The sequence below is a fragment of the Ambystoma mexicanum genome, chromosome 9 (genome assembly GCF_040938575.1).
Source record: "Ambystoma mexicanum isolate Mex_15411 chromosome 9, UKY_AmexF1_1, whole genome shotgun sequence".
In the NCBI taxonomy this organism is placed as follows: Eukaryota; Metazoa; Chordata; class Amphibia; order Caudata; family Ambystomatidae; genus Ambystoma; species Ambystoma mexicanum.
Genome location: NC_090931.1, coordinates 423,613,419 through 423,628,412, shown reverse-complemented (window position 1 = coordinate 423,628,412; position 14,994 = coordinate 423,613,419).

The window sequence follows — 14,994 nt, the reverse complement described above, 5'->3', positions numbered from 1 at the left end:
CGGGGCTGGACATCGTGCCCACCGAGTGTATAAAAAGCGAATGCATTCTAATGTACAACTTCTCTCACTGAACACATTGAACCACACTGGAGTTCGTTGTGTTGTACTGAGGGCCGATAGCTATCAGATTTGGCTCTGTTTTTGTAACTGGATTCAGTATAAAATACAGTACTTTGTATGTTTCTTTGTAACCAGTGTTCGGTGTATTTCCTTTTGGGGTACTCAGCCTCGATTTTCTGATTTTGTTTTCACAACTCGACGCAGACTCTGAGGTACGACTTCAATCAGTCAAGCAAGATCACATACTTTTAATCTTTGTGCCGAGCATCCAAGCTTAACGCACCTCATGCGTATGCTCAGCCGCCATTGTGCATTTGCCATGCTCGATGAGGAAGATGGCTGCAATGATATTGCAGGCCGGTTGCTAGGCAACCACATGCCAGATACAGCCAGCTAATTGGTTGCCGAGGTTCATATCACCGGACCGGCCACACCGGGCGGCGGTAGCCGGATTTATCTCTCAAGGGCCTCACTTAAGGGCCAAGCCTGTCTGTGCCGGTCCGCTACAGGACGCTGACAGCCGACCGCAGGTGCCTTGATGCCCTCCTGCCTGCTCTATGGTTGCAACGCCTTATATCCAGAGACCCTCCTGGATACGCCTGCCACACACTCTAGTTACTTTGCCTCAGTCCTCCATTCATCCTGCCCCCACACCCCACACTGCATCGCCCTGCATTCTGGTCGCCCATAGGCCAACCACTTCCATCACCCCATGTTAGCCTCCTAGCACAATGTCCCATGGTATGAGCACCTCCCCTACTGCCATTACTTATCACACCTGCGTATAAAACCCCTCCGCCCGCATCTATGCCCAGTTCAGATCAGCGGTGCAACCCTACACCCCAGTAGGTAACAAACTGCCTATTAATTACATCCCTCTAATGATATTGGTGATTTGCCAATGATTATCTGCTACCACTAGCCTATGCTGTTATAGCCACTGTTTTGAACTAGCCTACGCTGTTATAACCACTGTTTTGAACTAGCCTACTCTGTTATAGCCACTGTTTTGAACTAGCCTATGCTGTTATAGCCAATGTTCAGAACTAGCCTATGCTGTTATACTCACTGTTTTGACCTAGCCTACGCTGCTATAGCCACTGTTTTGAACTAGCCTGCGTGGTTATAACCACTGTTTTGAACTAGCCTATGCTGTTATACCCACGATGTTGGTTATCATTAACTTAGAATAATACATACAAATGTACCCGTAATTTTTCACATTCTACACCATCATACGTACAATAGCTAGTTACCACATCATGACTAGCACTCTTTGTATTATCCCACTGTTACTCACCTTCATAAGGCCAGATATTAGAGTACCTAACTGCGACAAGATGGAGTCCCTTAAGGACCCCCTAAATCCATTAGCAGTTCCAAACTCACGATTTTGGCCACACCATTTCTACAAGCACTAAATCCCTCCTACTGGGATGCTAGAATTAAGTCAACCTCTTTCCTACCCACACTTTACTCTTTCGCCATACCCAGAGAAACGAAATTGGCACACCTATCCTCGCTCCCACTGCTAGTAAGTTGCCTCACTTCCAAGTAAACATACCTACTACTAACCCTGATCTAACAGAGTGAAACAACAGACTAGGTGCCAGATTACCCAGCCACCCTAACCCACCTGCCAAACATAACCCTAAGAGCACCAGAAAACTGCGTGCTAAACTCACCAATGAGAATCGCATGTGCAAAAACTCCCACACTAATATGAGGAAGAGTCTAGTCAACAACAGCCTTGGCTATATCCAAAAGAGTACCCAAAAACACCCCATGAAAGGTGCACTAGTTAATGCCAGGTCCATTGTTGCCCACGCAACTGAGATTGCAGATGTCATATTGGCTAATAACCTTGACTTCCTTGCCGTGACAGAAACCTGGCTGCATGACGCAGCTGGTCCGACCCTAGCCTTAGCTGTCCCCGACAACTATTCCATCCTCAGAGCTGATAGACCTAGAGCTCGAGGAGAAGGAATTGCCATAATTTTCAAATCAACCTTAGAAATGAGACAGGCCACCTTTTCTCTGGCATCCTGTGCACTCCTCTCAGTCAAGCTCCAAACGTCTCCTAAAAATACAATTACTATCCACCAGTGGTCGAAGTGTACGAAAAGAAGTAGTCGAACTATGTTCCCTGATGGCTTGCAACCACTCTCCACAAACCCCATCACCATGCCCTCTCCCACACACAATACACGCCCCCAAATACTTGCACCTGCCATTTAAGGAAATGTTCAGTGCAGTGCACTGAAAGTGCAAACTGCAATGTCTTCCTACACTTTTATTTTAAAAATGTAACCATTCCGGAATGGTTTCTTTTTAAAATAAAAGTATAGGAGCTATAAAATGTAATTTAAAAAAGTAGAGGAGCACCGCTCCCGACTGCTCCCGCTCACTTCGACCACTGCTATCCACCTAATATGTAGGCCTCCGTGTCCTCCCGGATCTTTCGAAGAAGACATTACATCGCTAGTAGCTGAAAATACCAAACCTTTAGCGCAAAATATTATCCCAGGTGACTTCAACCTTGGCTATAATGACCCTAATGACCTACCTGCCACATCCCTTGCCAATCGGAACAAGGTTTTATACAAAGAAGTACCCAACCCACTCACCAGAAAGGTAGGATACTTGACTGGGTAGCAGAGCTTAACTGTAACTTTTCACTAAAGGACTCCTCACCACTCGTGTGGTCTGATCATCACTTCCTATCCCTAGAAATCAATGTCAACAACCTAGAATTGAAGAAGCCTGCTGTTGCACCACCTTGCCTTACTAGGAACAAACGCAATATCACAGCCGAGGCTACAATACCTCTGGTAGTCCCCATACTCAATGCACTACCCGCCTCTAATGACCTGAACCTGTTGGTCGACACCTAAAATGACTCCATGACCGAAGCCATAGATACCATTGCCCCGCTTAAATTGCGCAAAGGTAAAGCAAGAGCACATTTAAACTCCTGGTCCACCCCAGAACTTAAACTACTACGCACAGAAAAAAGAAAGCTTGAAATGCTCTGGAAAGCTAACCCCGCTCCAGAAAATAAAGTCAACCTAACTAATATGATATGATATGATGGGGCATTTGTAACGCGCCTGTATACAAGTGTTTCAAAATCACTGCCACATATAAAAGCGAGATAATCCGTACCAAAAAAGAAACCTTCAATGACAGAATAAACCAGGCAGGATCCAGCACCAAAGAATTATTCAATATCCTAAAGGAATTAGAAAACCTTAACTCACTTGCAGACACCTGGACCAAGGATAAACCCTGGTGCACCAGCATCCAAAATACTCTCTCTAACAAAATCATGGGGCTCCAAACCAAAATTGCTGACAAGCGGCACCAACTTACCTCTGGCAATATTACCAGCGTTACCCTACCCTCTACAACACACCCTAATTCAGGTTTAAAATTCAACAATGTATCCATCCCTAAGGTACAAAAAATCATAGCATCACGGAAACATTCTAACTGCAAAGGTGACAGTTGCCCAGCTCAAATCATAAAAGATGCAGCCAGAGATTTATCTCTTTTTATCACCAAACTAATAAACTCCTAATTCGCCAGCAACTCAGTCCCAAGTAACATGAAACAATCTTGGGTTCTCCCATTACTCAAGAAACACACATTCAATCCTTCTATACCCACTAACTATAGACCAATCACTACATTTCCTTTATTACTGAAAATTCTAGATGGAGTTGCATACTTGCAAATTCAATATTATCTAGAGACAAACCAACTAGTAGGAACTCGTTAATCTGGAATCTGGCTTTAGACCTCAACATGGCATGGGAACCGCCCTTGTTGACCTTAAAAGCCAGAACGACAAACTAAAAGACAAAGGTAGAGTTTCCATCCCACTCCTCTTAGATGTATCAGCAGCCTTTGATCTGGTGGACCACAACATTTTATGCGACCACCTGTCATTGGCAGCACATTCTCTAACTCTGCTGTCACATGTATTCAATCTTTTCTTGTGAACAGAATTATGCGTGTCTTTTCTCCCACAGCGACGGCCGACCCGATCCCCATTACCTGCGAAGGTCCACAAGGCTCCTGCGTATCACCCACTTTGTACAATATCTTTACAAAAACCCTATTCGACAAACTGGACCATCTGGGTGTCACCTACCCCAATTATGCAGATGACACCCAGATACTCCTAACACTATCAGGCACCTACGACACAGATGTCGGCCGAATCAACAAAGTCTACACCATCATTCAGGCATGGATTTCCACACATTGCCTCTGCCTGAATGATGAGAGGACTGAGTTGTGCCTAGTCGGCTAACCCAACAACCTTCTGAAACTCAGTCCCAACTACAGAAGTATCCTCATTGATGGTAACAATATACCTATTGCCAAAGATGTAAAAACGTTGGGTTTCTAGCTCGATGCCAACTCCAATCTAATCAAACAGGTAAATATGACTGCCGCAGCCACTGCCTACACTGGTATATTGATTAGGGCATGCAGACCCCTTCTGTCCTCCAACAGTTGCCTCATATTGGCCAGAGCACTCATACAGTCTAAATTGGACTACTGCAATGGCCTCTACCTAGGCGCCAACAAATCTATAATCAACAAACTGCAGATTCTGCAACATAATGTGCTCAGAGCTGCATTAAACATACTGAGAAAAGAGCACATATCGGCAACTAGAAAGCTTTGTAAATGGCTGTCCATACAAGATAAAATCGACTTAAAAACCATCTGCCTCACCCACATAGCCTTGAACTACTGAGCTCCACCAGATCTCACAGACAAATTCACTCTGAAATTGTCAACCAGAATCACAAGATCTGCCGACACCTCCGGCCTGTTGGTGCCCAGGTAAAACCTAAAAAAAGTTGGCATAACCAGTTTCCCAGTGTTAGCCGCCCAATTATGGAACACACTTCCACAGGACATCAAATCTATTCAAACCTTTGATAAATTCAGAAAGTCAAGTCATCACATTGCTACGTAACAAAAACTAACATCACTTACCAGACATCTAACATATCTCTGTTCCTCTACGTTCCTACACGTATTATATGAATGTATTTTTTATCCCTTCTCCCCGTTATGTATCCCTCTCCATTATATGCTCCCCACCTATGAATATATTAACTGTACTCTGCCTGCATAAACTGTAACATTTAACCGTCATCTTCACTTTAAGCGCCCAGATACCCCTGGGTTAGGCGCATTATATAAATAAAATAAACAAACAAACAAACAAACATTTTATCCTATCAAAACCAAACAAAAAGATTACTACAACACTCTACTCTGCCTTTAATCCATAGAAATTGAATGCCAAACTATACAAATAAAAACAGTTATATTAAAACAATCTAATTTCTCAATTGCAAATACATCTGCAGGCAGACACATCAATACAATACCTTATTAATATCCAGACTTAGATTCTACAAACACTATTTGTGATGAATACCTCCTATCATTATCGTTTCCTCCTTCCAGACATAATATCCTGCACTTGTAATTGGCAATCAGGTGGCTCCCAACAATGTACTCCAAAATTGATTTGCTTGTATATCTCTATACGCAAGACCAATACTTGGTAACCTTTTCGATATTTCAAGACTAGGCTCGGACACTGAGTTAAGATATGGTGATTAGATTCTACCTCTTGGTGGCATAGTCTACACACTCTTTTTTTCATAGGGTACTTTTGACCAGCTGGCTATATATTCGAAAGTAGTCAGAATGTTAAATCACAGATAACAGATAACCTCTGTAACTTGTTGTCACAGACATTTGTCAGGAATGTGCAAGTCATACCCACTTCAAATCCCTGCCTACTATATTCCTAATATCACTTTTTCTTACAGGTTTCTTAATATTCGTTGACCTATCCCACACCTGTATCTTCTGTTTCAGCATCTCCCAATATCCAGGTAGGGATAGATTATCGTTCAACGATACATCAATATTAAAATGAGCGACAGTAGTCCTCCTAAGATCTATTATAAATGGGTGTAAGCTGGAAACATGTACAGGATACATGTAATTTAGTGGATATGAGTCCCAATACTATACTACTATTAGGCGTAGCCAGTATCAGTGAGAGATATAGCTTACATCGCTTCATAAACTAGATAGATTGAGTTGATTGAAGGCCAAGTTCACAGCAAAGTGCTTCCACTGGAATGGTACTGGGAACACCAATAATTGATCCTAAAATGTCTCCCTCTATCTTATCAACCCAACCAACATATGGTTCTGAAAGCTTTCTAGATCATATGTTAGCCCTGGAATTAGACTGCTACTATACATCATCCGAAGGCCTTCAGTATTGTTTCCACCCTGTCTGGCTATAAAACATTTTACTACTAACCATTTATGCATAATGCAATCGGAAATACATTCAACATAGCAAATATAGGTAGGCCTAGTCTTAGGTAGAAATCCCAAATAAATATAGCAATCTACAACTTCTAAAGTGGAATTATTGAATTTTCAAGTATATGTATTTATTTCCCTCTAACTTACTACCCTCTATCATTATTTTTGTTTCATTAAAATTGATGGCTATATAGAGCATTAATAGACTGCTGTAGACCAACTTGCATAAAATCTAAAAGGACTGTATCATCGGTGTACATTGGCTGTGAAATATGCTCACCATCAATCCGGGGGTGGCAGGGAAATGTCCACCTCTCTTAAAGCATCATCCATATCACAAACATAGAGGCTGCATAACAGAGGTTCCAAGACTCACTCCTGCTTCAAACCTATATCAGTACAGCCCTGGCAGGATGTGGAACCCTCTTGATCTAATCAGACAACTACGGAAGTACGGCTATATAATTCCTTAATAAATGGAGAAGCATGGCATTAAATCCACAGTGACCTAATTTACTCCATACTAACGTCCATGAGACTGTATCTAATGCCCTTGAGAAGTCAACAAAGCACACATAAAGTTTTGTCTACTAATATATGCTTCAGAGGCTAAGTAATGAAGTATGCAATTACAGTGTAAAGTGCTGTGCCCTCTCCTAAATCCTGTCTGGAATTTTTTTCAGACAGCCACTTGCCCAATTATTGAGCTGTTTTAATGTCAATTAAGTGAAAAACTTAAGAACTGGTGTCTGTCATGGCCAATAAGCTATAGTTAGAGGGATCTTGAGTTCCTCCATTCTTATAAACAGATATCAATATAGACAATATAGATTCCCTCCAACTATTAGGTGCTGGTCCCATTGTCAATATTCGCTTAAACCATAATGCCATGATACCTGTCCAAAAAGTAGGATTTGATTTGTAGACAGCATTAGGAATAGAATCCCGGCCTGGGGCTCTAGAGGATTTTAATTTCAGGATAACTTCTCGGACATCCTCTAGATCACAACATAATACGGTTGATATATCAACTGGAACTGCATTCTCTGTAATGCCTATAATATTACTGTTGTAAAATAATGATGTAATGTTTAATGTTGATGTAATGATCCAAACATAATGTTACTGATCCAAACATCCTGAGGAATAGGATTCAACTCCTGCACTGAATGAACAGCAAGATAGATTCTAAAGTAAGACCAAAACATCCTATTATCACTACCATGTAATAGGTTAAATCCAAAACTCCAATTAGAGCTGTTCAGAGAACCCTCATGTTGTCTAAGCCAATTTTAATATTTAGTAGACAATTATGCCAATAGGGCTCTCTGCTCATCGCCAGTCAAATCAGTTGCTTTGTCAAAAGCCACCCTATGCTTACAGTACACCTTTTTCCATTCATGTATCTCAGCATCGAAAATGCTCCCCACTTCCCATCCATTACAATTCTTCATGCAACTTAATTTCAATAAGGCAGAAAGTGATGACATAGTCTCACACGTATCCCAATTATGATAGCGGAACCAAGTTCCTAACCATGTATGATCATGACATATGAATAAAGTGACTTTCGCAATTTACTTATTGCGCCAGGTTATCCGATTACCTTGATTATTAACATGAGTTCTTGTGTATATCTGTCTACAACTAAATTTACACAAAGCATTCTATGAACACATCCAGTTTAACAGAGAATGGTAAATGGGTGTATTTGTAGTGAGTGAAATAGCACTACAATAAGGGTATAATTAATAACTTACAAATACATAATCCGAACAAGAGTAAGATTTCCAAGTAAATTCTATTGGGGTACCATATCATACTTTAGTATTAAGACCGGTCATATCATGGCCTTTTAAGCAATGGCCCATGCAGCATCTTTACAAACTTTGGCTGTTTGATATATGGGTTGCCCAAGAGCAATTTTTACAGAAGCAATTTGTTCATCCTTGTGCATCTCATAGAAGATTTTCTCATTATAATCACTGGCTAATACGACAAAGCCAGAAGGAAAATGATCATACCAAGACATCAGAATTTCATCTGCATTTCCCCGCACTGATATGGTATATTCAGTGCCTGGCGGGTCATACAGATTTATGATATAAATATATACAGCAATGTTACCAGGTTCTGTTAGAATAGCTGAGAGGATATTTGGTGAGGTGAGGGAAGGCATAAAAGGCTTTAGTATAAATTGGGATCTAGTGCCTATCACCAGTCCTCCCTTCAGATGCCCTTTAGATTTTCGTGTAGCCTGATTATATATAATGTTAACACTATCAATATAAAAATCATCAATTAGCCAAATCTCCTGCAACAGAAAAACATCATTACCCACATGTAATAAGAGCCTATACGGGTAGTGCACAAATGAGTTGAAACCTTGCGTGTTCCAAGAAGACAGTTTACTATATCTTGGTTTGTTCAGGGGTCACAGTGCAAAAGAGCCCACGATCCATTGATTCATTACCTTATGAGAATCCTTAGATATAACCAGTGTAATCATAGTGGCTAATAAGGCCATTATTTCATAAGCCTGTAGATCACGTTTATCTTGAACACGTTTTGTCACATAGGGTTCTGCCACCATTTCACCCTTCTCAACATTTAGCAAATGCTTATCACACACACTGAAACCCCAAATTCCTCAGGTCTAAATGATATGAACTAAGTAAGGCAGGCACTGCTGGGTAAACAAATCCCATTACAACCCAATTGGTAACACTATATTTTTTGGAAGCTCCACACGTATTATATCCTCGTTACTAATATTCCTAAAAGAGGGAATATTCTGAAACAAATCCAGTAATAAACCTGTATTCATAAACAGAATAATATTCGAGGATAGATTTTCTCCAGCTTTGCCCATTTTCCTAATGGCAATTCTCCTCCACCTTGTGAGGATGAACCCCTCATTATAGGAACAAGTGAAGGGTACATTATTCATTATACAAGGTGCCAGTGTTCACGAATGTTGAACATTTAAATCATTAGACATGCATGAAGGAGCTTGATTTTGTTGAAATTGAGCTTGAATGCCATTGATTTGAACATAATGGCTATTAGTTTGCTTTCAGATGATCATCTGCTACCACTCTTGTAACATCAAATGCGTTCAAGATAGTTACAGTCGCCTTTATTTGCTGTTGATGTACCATAGGACCTTCACACAAATTAAAATAGTTATTAGCTACATTATTAGCAACACAGGATTGTATATAAGAATCAGTGATGGTCTGTCCATCCTCAACATACTCAGGACATTAAGGTTGCCCCCAAGTTACAGCTTTAGTTGGACCAGGCTGCAGCCACTTATCAAGAGGGCCACAGAATAGGAATTGTCGAATGGTACCATTACTCCAAGTGTTAATCATTTTGTTTTTTTCCGTTACATCACATGGCTCCTTGCGGAAATTGTTCATTGAAAATCTGCTACTTTGTGCCGAGATCGGTTGCGAGCTATGAGTATATAATTGGAAGGTTTGGTTATCATTTTAGTTTTGCGGCCAGATTGTGCAGATTTCTTAGAAGCATAAGGTAGCAGACGACTGCAACTCTTGTGTTTCCTTATGATGGAATGGAAATAGGTTCCCTTTCTTCTTCATCTCTCTCCTCCTCATGTAGTGTAAACAGTGAGCCATCACACAGGGTATCATTACCATCAATACAATCCTCCACAGTTTCGTGCATTGTTATAAGGGCTATGAATCAGGGATAGGGCTTCCAACATCCAGTTCTTCCTCCACACTATAATGCACTAACAATGCCCTTTCAGGGTCTTCATCTGATATGTTAATGGATTCACCATATGAATGTAATATGGCATCAACAACTCAGGCAAATATAACTTGAAGTTCCAGTTGTTTCTTACATGCTCAATAGAGGCAGCCATCACATTCAATAGAGATTGTGAATGCCCCTCAGTTACAATATTTACTCATGCTGGTGAAACTGACTACGCTGAGTCATCAGAATCACTCTCATCAGAGGAAGTAGAGAAACTAGCAGAGGATATCAATTGTTCAAGGTCAGGAGTGGCTGACAATTGAGTACCAATGATATTATTATAGTTGGTGGAAAAATTCAAAGTTCTACGGCTGTGCCCAGCTAATTCCTCTGAGGTGCTAAACATACATTTAGCAGGGAATTATTATTGATGCAAGGTGAGAGTGCAAAGACTTTCTCACTAGTTCCAGTGTGATTAGCATTAGGTGAATTAGGTAGGCTAAGTACAGCCGGATTCACATTTGGGGTGAAGGTGCCCCCAAATTCCGTGTCATTTTACTTTGTACCACCAGAATCCCATTCTGTTTGTCTTTTTTTTTTAGTCATGGGCATGGGGCACCATGTACTTCAATGTTTCCTGCCGGGGAGCTCTGAGCTTGCTTACCCGCTCGTGAGCTAGCACTACTCAGGCCATGTTTCCGCATCCTGTTTGGCTTCATAAACAGTGGCAAGTTCGAAGTGGTGAGTATAAAGATTGCAGATCACATACCAGCAGATCTCTGCTTCAATCCCACGCCAATAATAGCAGCATGTCCCAGAGCGAAGCTGGACCAAAAGGAATTACTCCAGCAGGGTCGTTAATTCCCAGTGAACCATGACAAATCACTCCTCTCACCACTCTCCGGTATCAGTGCTTATCCATTGTTTCCAGATTGTCGTCAGGTGAGTGCCCAACAGCAGGACTGCACAACTGTGACTTAGCATCCGACTTCAGGCACGCTTCACACATGCCAAGTGCTTATGTTCTCCGTAGCAATCACAGCTCGTAGACAAGGTGAGAGAAAAGCTGAGAAACCGATGCTCCCATGCAAGAATGTAGCTTCTACAGTGTAGCTTCCAAATGAGCCTTTTTGCACAACGTGTTGACCGTGCAGCTTAGGTTTTCGCCAAAGAGACTGGGGCTACTGGCACTGTGTATTGCACAACTGTAACTTAACGCCCGACTTTGCGCACACTTTGCACATTCCCAGTGCTTATGTATCCATAGCCATCAGAGCTCTCAGACAAGGTGATTGTGAAGTGCTCTGTTGCTTCCCAAAGTCGGTGTTGCGCTCAATAAATACCCTAATAAAAATAATAATAATAATAATAATGGTCATGCAGTTGGCTAATCTGGGAGTTAAACCTTTGTTTCCTCATGGACTCAATATCAATGTCAGTGGTGTATGGTTGGTGACTAGGTTGATTTGTGTTCCCCATACATACATTCTAAAGTATTCCACAGGCCAGCATTTCCTTTTCCAATGGTGCAGTAGATTATCTCCAATTAAGATGAGGATTTTGACGTAAACACAATTATATTCTTCCTGTCCCCTGTCTTGTGCATTCGTGATGTTGCTGTGCCATATGTACTGTCACTTGTTCTGGCGTACATCTTCCACTTTGGATGAAAGGGTTTGATGCACAGTCCTTCTACTATTACCATTTTCACTTCCTTGAATTCTCTTTTGAGGCAGTCCGACCCTGTGAAATCTGCACCTTTTTTTGCATAACTTTCTTATATTCATGGTAAAGGGGGATATGAGTTGGGGAGCGAACTTGCCAAAGTATTCTGCCATATCAGGAAAAGAACACAGCTCGTCTTTATTTTTTGGTGGTGTTGCGTCAAGTATAAGGTGAAATGGGGTATCCAAGATACTCTATTTCTTAGGTTTTCATCTTTCATTTGTTGTGTTTAAACTTAATTTCGACATACTGCAATTCCTCTAAGACCTCTCTTAGCAATCTGTTGTATGTTTCTTCATCCTCAACATACACCAGAATATCATTCTGAAATTATGCTACATTTTCTATATCGCTCATTAGGGAGGACATAATTTTCTGTAACAGAGAGGCCACTGAGGATAGGTGAAATGGCATGCATGTAGACTGCTATGTCCGAAATGGTGTGATGAATGCGTTCACTGGTCTCAACTGATTGTGCATTCTGATCTGGTGATATGCATACCTCATACCCAGGTTAGTAAAAATGTGCTTCTTTCGTCATTAAAATCACTTTGCTGATACTGGCAAGGTGGCAACTTTGATAACTACTATCTGGTTCTGGCTACACAGGTCAGTGAATATTCGTAGGGACTCAGATTGTGGCTTCTTCATTAGGACCACTGGGCTCAGCCATTCAGAAGATTCTACCAGTTCATTGGCACCTTCTCTTGTCAACTGCTTCTGTCATGCCCCTTGGTCAATAAATGGAATTGGACGACTCTGTGTTTCATGAGAATCGCTTCTGGACTCATTTAAATTATGTGTACACTAGGGGTGTTCCGGAATGAGAGCAGAGCCATATCTTTAGGGCACACAATGACACCAAGTCAAAGCATCACAGTACCATCACTTACACAGTTCATCAGTCAATATCAATTAAGACACTTCAAACGACTTAGGAATTGTAGATTTGAACTTGATACCCTGCTCACTGTGCTCAGATATGCACAGCTCCACCTCACTGATGAGGCCCAACAAGGCTGAAACACGTGTATGGGGTTACTGTTGGTACTCTTGTTCAGAAAGGAATTGCCACAGCATGTCGGTGCTGGACTGTCCATGAGGACAAAGACTGACATGCAAATGGCTATTTCCCACCTGTGAAAGGTACAGTGAGCAAAAAGCGATGGTTGCAAACTCTAAAAGTGGGAAATAAAACACGGAACAGGTTATCATGCCATGTTCTTTCTGGAGAGGGTGCCCCGGGTACCTTTTTTGAAAAATGTTTGCAAGGAACTTGGGGTGGGTCACCCTGAGTTACCTGGGGGAACCCAGACGTGGACTCCCTGCTCACCGTGCTCAGAGAGGCACAGCTACACCTCACTGATGAGGCCCAGCAAGGCTGAAACACGTGCATTGGGTTGCTGTTGGTACTCTTGTTCAGAAGGGAATTGCCTTAACATTTCAGTGCTGGAATGCCCATGTCAGTGGGACAAAGACTGATATGCAAAGGGATATTTCCCATCTGTGAAATGTATAGTGAGCAAAAAGCGATGGCTGCAAACTCTCAAAGTGGGAAAAAAAACACAGAACAGTTTAACATGCCATGTTCTTTCTGGAGAGGGGCAGCTGCTACCTTTTTTGAAAAGCCATCAAAGTTGGGTGCATGTAATGACACCAGACTTACATAAAATGTTACACAAAATCGTCACTTATACACAACTTCATACACAACTTCATCAGTGAGTGAACTCCAGTGAATGGACTTGAAATGCCTTACTTATATACAACTTCATCAGTGAATAAACTCCAGTGAATAGACTTCAAATGCCACAGGAATTGCAGTTTGGACAGTATACAATCAAAGTGGGTGATATGTGGAACGGAATGACACCAGACCCATGTCTGTAGGATGTACAATGACCCCAAGTAAAAGCGTTAAAAAAAGCTACACAGAATTGTCACTCATACACAACTTCAGCAGTGAATACTGTTAGGCAAAGTTTGTATGCAGTACCCTCTGGAAACACTACAAACAACACCGTCTACAGGTATAGGTAACCCAACCTTTGGTATAAGCTTGTAGTACACAGTTTTGGTAGCATGTTGAGCAGCCAGGCTTATCTCAAGAGGGGTCAATGTGAGCTATAGTGGAGTTACACAGAGATATACAGTTATAAGTATTCAAATAAACTCTTACACTCAAGGTTTCTTGAATAAACAATTATTAATGTATTTATCAGTCAGTTCGAATATTCCTTCAGAAGGGAGCAATAAAACAGTAACACTCAAATACATTTCATGAAATACACACTCTTAATATCTCTAAATCAGTAGATACCCTTTTGCGATGGCCCACAGACACTACCTACACCCTTGGGTGACTTCAATTGCTACGGTGCTGGGGACATTAATATATCACTGTTGCATTAAGAATCATTGAGTAAGATGTCAAAGGAAAAGATTATTTGGAACATACAAGAGACCACACATATTCTCAAGCAGGCAAATAATTTTGGATCCCCCAGAAAGAGTCATTCAATACAATAGGCTAAGCCAAATTAACTGGGGTAAAGACTTATATGGGATGAAGCACCTCTGGTAGGTAAATGGAAAAGTCTGTGCACAATGTTTTAGACGTCTTTGAAGCAAAGAAGAATCAAATGTTGGGCCTCAAGCGGATTAGACTTGTGAGTAGTAGAAGGTGCAAGCAACTCTACAGCAAGTGGTAAGTTCTCTCAGACTTTGTACAGTACCTTTAAAGATGAAGAAAAGATGCAGCAGATGAGTTCTGTTCCTGTGCAGCTCTGCAGGTTTCACTGTTCCTGGGCCTCGGTCATGGGGACAATAGGGAGGATGTCGGGGGACTCCTGCAATGCACTGGGACGGTCAAAAACTCACAATCGGCAAAAGTAACTTTCAGTGGCTGTTCAGTGTTTCAGGTCCTCGCATCTACCGCAAATAGCAACACTGTGGTTCCTAGCTGTCGAGATGGGCTTTCCTTGCTTCTGAAATCCTGCACTCTGTTGAGGGGGCTCGGGCTCGGTCAGTTCTGCTTCCTGGGAGTCCGGAGGATCTTCCTGGAGCTCTTGACCAGCTTAAAAGCAACACACACAATCT